This window comes from Felis catus, chromosome D1 (genome assembly GCF_018350175.1).
Source record: "Felis catus isolate Fca126 chromosome D1, F.catus_Fca126_mat1.0, whole genome shotgun sequence".
Lineage (NCBI taxonomy): Eukaryota > Metazoa > Chordata > Mammalia > Carnivora > Felidae > Felis > Felis catus.
The window spans coordinates 101903828-101910584 of NC_058377.1; the positions used below are offsets into that span (position 1 = coordinate 101903828).

At 32.1% G+C, this 6757-nt stretch overlaps 1 long non-coding RNA gene across 2 annotated transcripts in view; it reads right to left on the reverse strand.

The window, feature by feature from the left end:
- LOC123380610 overlaps positions 1 to 6304 on the reverse strand; it is a 29635-nt gene extending 23331 nt beyond the window's left edge. For both annotated transcript variants that reach the window (XR_006586625.1, XR_006586624.1), the window contains exon 1: positions 6197 to 6304. This is a non-coding gene — a long non-coding RNA (uncharacterized LOC123380610). The remainder of the gene's footprint in view (positions 1 to 6196) is intronic.
- Positions 6305 to 6757: the final 453 nt, after the last annotated feature.

Genomic DNA, 6757 nt, shown 5'->3' on the forward strand with positions numbered 1-6757 from the left:
TAAATATACTAATATAGGTATGAGGGTTAGGGGCTAGTATAGAGAGGTTGCTTCTAGTTTTGGTACAACCACTCTTTCCTTTTTTTCTTTCTTTTCTTCTTTCTTTCTTTCTTCCTTCTTTCCTTCCTTCCTTCCTCCCTCACTTTTTCTTTCTTTCTTTCTTTCTTTCTTTCTTTCTTTCTTTCTTTCTTTCTTTTCTTTCTTATTTATTTGAATATAAGTCATTTTGAGTCTTTTACAAGACAAGGAGGATGATCTTTATGCCCCTTTCATACCTACATTCTGTGATCTTAGAAATCCTCATGGACATTGCAGTATCTCTGTATTATACACAAATAAACAGGAAATTCAGTTTTAAAAAAAGTCACACAAACCAGCTGTTTAGTCTCCTGAGAATGTGAGCAAAACGCCAAAGTCTGCTCTCTCTAGAGAGCCTGTGCTAGGAAGGTTATTTTCCTGACATTCAAACTCATCCTGATGTTCCTCCACCAGATTTCAAAAACTTCATACTATCCAAAATGCTATGTATTCACTTCTTTAAGGACATCCTTCATGTAGCTCCTTTACCTGCTTCAAAGCAAATTATCATTTTCTACAAGAATGGAACACTCAACTTCCTTCGTGGTGGTACCAAAAAAGTAATATAGACACTACATAAAGGAATCATGAAGATGTTTGAGAAGGTTAAAAAGATAAAATTTAAAAATAAAGTATAAACCAAAAAAGTAATATAGACACTACATAAAGGAATCATGAAGATGTTTGAGAAGGTTAAAAAGATAAAATTTAAAAATAAGGTATAACTGAGGTGCCAGGTGGCTCAGTCCATTAAGTGTCCAACTCTTGATTCAGGCTCAGGTCATGATCTCATGGTTCATGAGTTCAAGCCCTGCATCAGGTCCTGTGCTGACAGCACAAAGACTACTTGGGATTCTCTCTCTGCCCCTCCCCCACTCTTTCTCTCTCTCTCTCTCCCTCTCTCTCTCTCTCTCTCTCTCTCTCTCAAAATAAGTAAAAACTTAAAAAATAAGAATAAGCTACAAATTCAAAATATTTATACAAAACATGATTACTAAGGAATAAAGATCTAACATACAAATATTTGATATCTCTGAAGAAGATAGATATCATATGTAAAAAAATTACTAAAACATAAGATAATCTGTATTTATGGGGTAAAAGTACACAATATGTCTTAAGGAATAAAATTCTAGTAAAGTGGCTGGACTTTTTTTCTTAACTGAAGTGAAAAACAATCTGATTATTCTCAAAATGCTCCATAATTTCATTCCACCCTACATTCATTACAGTAAATGGTCTTATAAATGGACCCAATATTGGACAGCTGTTGGACTTACAGGAAATGGTGATATGACAATAATAATATAATCAATAATGACATTAATATGATTAATAATAATATAGTAATATAATTAACACAAAATTGAAATGAAAGAAAACATAGTTTTACAGGTTCTCTTGCCCACCAAACTCTTCATCTCAGTATAGAGAGTTATTAAATACTGATTAAATGTGATAATCACAGTATTTTATATGTAGGTATATTCTGCGACATAGGGAATTTGCCACTAGGAGTATTAAAGATAATAATATAATATATCAAATCAGCCTATGGAAGGAAAATAAAAAATATAAATATAAGAAAAGTCCCATATTAACTAATTAACTAATATTAACATCTTTAATACTGATATAGTTTTAAAGCAATAATTCAAGAAACTTTATGCAATTCTAAACATTAACTTCAGAAATTACGAAAATGAATTATACCACTTGCAAATTATTAGAATAAATGTAAATATGTTACAGATGCCTCAAAACATGAAAAGTCACACTATAAAGTAAAATATTTTTAAAGAAATATTAAAAGAAGAAAGTCTTAAGAATGGAATGGCACAGCTAACATGAAACCTCTTTATTGTTGCAGCATTAGTTAAAATAGCAAAAGATTGGAAATAACTCTTTATCAATATTTCAAAGGTTAGCTACATAATTTTTTAAATAAGTTAGAGCTATGTGTTTTGAAGTGACACATACCTATAAAATATTCAACTTAAAAAAAATCAAGGAGCTAAATCACATGATCATCTCATAAACACACACACACACACACACACACACACACACACACACAACATTTCACAAAATACAACATCCTTTCCAAATGAAATCTCTTAACATATTTGTTACAGAAGGAACATACAGCAACATAATGAAGACCATATATAACAAACTCACAGCTAATATTATACTCCATGAAGAAATATGGAAAGTTTTCCTCTAAGATCAGGAACAAGACAACAATGCTCACTTACACCACCTTTATTCAACATAGTACTGGAAGGCCTAGTTATACCAATTAGACAAGACAGAAATACAAGACATCCAAATTGGAAAGAAAGAACTGAATTGTCTCTGGGTTTGTTGATTAAATGCCTTTATATGTAGAAAATCCCAAAGATGCCATTAAAAAATTAAGAGCTAATCAACAACTCAGTAAAGTCAGAGGATACTAAAGCAACATACAGGAATCAGTTGAATTCCTTTACACTAATGAGAAACATGTGAAAAAGAAATAAAAATATCCCATTCACAATAGCATCAAAAACAATCAAATACTTGGTTGAATAAAATCAACCAAGGAGGTGAAAGACATGGCAATGAAAAAATACAAGACTGCCGAAAGAAGTCAAAGAAAATACAAATAAAAAGACACTCCGTGTTCATGGATCAGAAGAATATTGTTAACTAAACTATGGATGCAGCCCAAGTGTCCATTGACAGATGAATGGATAAAGATATGGTATATATATGTGCAATGGAATATTACAAAAAGAATTAAATCTTGCCATTTGCAACAACATGACTGCATCTAGAGAGTATAATGCTAAGCGAATAAGTCTAAGAAAGACAAATACCATGTGATTTAACTTATATGTGTAATTTAAGATACAAAAAAATGAACAAAATAAAAAGAGAGACAAATCAAAAAACCAGACTCTTAGTTATACAGAATATTTACCACAGAAAGTGGTATAATTCATTTTCATAATTTCTGAAGTTAATGTTTAGAGTTGTATACACTAAAGTTTTTTGAATTATTGCTTTAAAACTATATCAGTATTAAAGATGTTAATATTAGTTAATTAGTTAATATGAGACTTTTCTTATATTTATATTTTTTATTTTCCTTCCATAGGCTGATTTTGATATATTATATTTACCCACCAGAGTGGGTGGGGGATGAGTGAACTAGGTGAAGGGGATTAAGAGTACACTTATCTTGATGAGCGCTGAATACTATATGGAATTGTTGAATCCCTATATTGTATACCTGAAACTAATATAACACCGTGATGTAAACTACACTGGAATTAAAACTTAATATAAATAAATAAATAAATAAATAAATAAATAAATAAATAAATAAATAAAATTTTAAATGGGCATAAGAACTAAATAGACATTTTTCCAAGAAGACCACAAGACAAGTGGAAAGATGCTCAGCATCACTAATTGTCAGGAAAATAAAAATCAAAACCATAAGCAGATACCACGTCATACTTGTTAGAATGGCTATATCATCAAGACGAAAAGAGGCAACAGGTGCTGGTGAGGATTAGAGAAAAGGGAACCCTTATACATTGTTGGTGAGAATGTAATTTGGTCCAACCACCAAGAAAAACAGTATGGAGGCTCCTCCCGAATTAAAAATAGATCTACCGTACAATCTAGAATTGCATTGCTGGGTATACATACACCTAAAGGAAATGAAAACAGGACTTTGAGAAGATATCTGTACTCCCGTGTTTATTGCAGCATTATTTACAATAACCAAGTTATATACGGAAACACCTAAATGCTCATCAATAGATAAATGGATAAAAAGAGATATGGTATATACACACAATGGAATATTATTCAGCCATGAGAAAGAAGAATATCCTGCCATTTGCAACAACATGGATAGACTAGTATTTTACCCATGCTCAGTATAATGAACATAGATAACAATGTCCTGCTATAATTATGTAATGTGATAAATAGCACCACATGGCAGTCATATTACAATATAAAAATGTATCAAATTAACACATTGTCCATCCTAAATTTATAAAATGTTATATGTCAGATTCATTCAATAAATTAAATGTGAGGAGTAAAGATGTGTATAAGGTAAGCTTTCCTTTATGTTATTTGTAAAAGTGCATACATATGTTCAAATATGCATGCTTTTATATGCAGAGAAAAATCTGTTGACAAGAAATCTCTTCATAGGAATCTGTTTGAAATGAAAGTGAAATTTACATTGATTTGTATTTTCATTATGCAATGTAAATTTTGCACTACTCACAGTCATATTTATACTTGGAAAATAACAAACCTTAGAAATTATGTTGGAAGGAATATTTAATCAGATGAAAAAACATTCATATTTTTATTAGTCTAAAAAAGAATATAAAAAGTATATATAGCATGCATGATATGACTAAGGAATTATATTCAAATCTACTATTTTATCCATGTTTTTACCTCTATACCTCTATACCTCTTATCTCTATACCTCTATTATAATTTCAAATTCTACCTAAAGTTTTTTTAAAAAGTAACATGTAAGCCACTAGCCATAAAGCAAAAAAATTTACTTCTCTAGAAAATGTATATGCATTTCATCAGGAATAATACAGGTGTGGGTAACTGTGGTCTAACTTGAAGTGGCTTCGGATTATTGATGTCCCACCTACCTTCTTCAATTCACTGCTGCATAATCCCTTTTGTGTCCACCATTTAATCTTTGGGAGGTAGCAAAGAGGTAGATTTATAAGGTACTGCTGTCTCGATAAATGAAAATATAATACCTTACCCTCATATTCCCAGCTGTTGAGTCATATTTGTAGTTTCCTCTGACCTAGAAACAGTCATTCAAAATGAGCCTTAGCCACTTACTCACTGGGCACTCCTACCGCATTATGAGATGGCCTCTCCACTACCGTCAGCAAGAAAGAGGCTTTAAGGACATATCTTCACTAAGCTTTAGGCACTTCAGAAAGTGTAGTGTGTGCACTGTTTCTCTCTGTTACACTGCATAGCGTGGCTGATTCTGTTGTGTCCCACTCTTACCAGCCAACTTTCACGGCCATCACCTGCATTTCTTTGCCTGAAGATGTCTTTCTCTACTACTTTTCTACTACCCAGAAAGCCAGAAGTGACCCCTAAAAATTAGCACTCCCTAGGAGTAGTTTTCAACCAAAGACTGATTCAAAGAAATGAGAAAAGGAAGCAAAAATGTATAAAAAGCAAATGAGACAAAAAGAAAAAAGCAAGATGGTAGGTTTTAACCCAAGCATATCAATCACTCTACATGTAAATAGCTCCAAATAAAGTGTAATAAATAAAGTGTAAGCTTCATATTGTGCACAAAGCAAGATCAACAATATGCCACCTATGAGAAACCTACTTTAAATAGGAAGACACAAATAGTTTAAGATTGAAAGGCTGGAGAAAGATAAGCATTGCTAATACTAACAAAGGTAGTATGGTACTAACAAAGTTAGATGGTGTGGCTGTATTATATCACACCAAATATATGTTAGAGCAAAGAAAATTACCAAGATAAAGAAGATAAGCTCATAATGATAAGGGGTCAATTTGTCGAGAAGATATAGCAACTGTATACATTTATACACTTGATAACATAGCTTCAAAATATCTAAAGTGAATACCAATATAACTAAGGAAATATGAATGAGTTCACAATTAAAGTTGGGATTTCAACACTGTTATGTCAGTAATTGACAAAATAAGTAGAAGAATATCAGTAAGGGTATAGAAGACTTAGACAACACCATGAACACAAAAATTAGCACTTGTAGAAGACTCTGGCCAGCAATAGCAGAACACATATTGTTATTAAATGTACTTAGAAAATTTACCAAGATCCATTGCCACAAAAAGTCTCAAATTCACCACAGAAAGTATATTCTCTGACCTGAATGTAATTAAATTAGAAAACAAAGATCTTTGGAAAATTCCCACATATTTGAAAAATAAATAAAATAATCTATGAGTAAAAATAACCTCTGAGTTAAATTTTTAAAAATAACTGTAGCAATTATTTTTAACAGAATGAAAACAGCATATCAAAATTAATAAGATAATATAAAGTTGCACTTACAGGAGATGTCTAGCACTCACCACCAACAAAGAACAAGATGAAAAGTCTTCAATCAATGACTTCAGATTCTACCTGAGAGAAGCTAGAAAAAGAATTGAAAATAAAAAAAAAAAACCAAGTAAGCAAAATGTGGTAACTAGAATCATGCCCCCTTCCAAAGCTTACAAGTCCTGATCCCTGGAAGCTGTAAATGTTTCTTGATTTGGTTAAACATTTTCTCTGGTATAATTAAATTGAAGACCTGAGATAAAGAGGTTATCCTGGGTATCTAGGTGGGATCTAAATGCAATAAAGTATTCTTATAAGAGAAAGAGATGTAGAGGAGATCAGAGAGAAAGGGAAAAAGAGAGAGACAAGAAGACAATATGCAGACAGAGGTAGCATGGAGTGGTGTGTTCCCTGAGCCAAGGAATTCTGACAAAACTGGGAGAAGCAAGAAATGAATTCTCCCCTAGAGCCTGTAGAGGAAGGGTGGCCCTTCCGCCATCTTGATGTGGACCCGCTTCATGGCAATGTGTTACAGTAGCCACAGTAAACTAAGACACAGAAGAAAAGAAACAA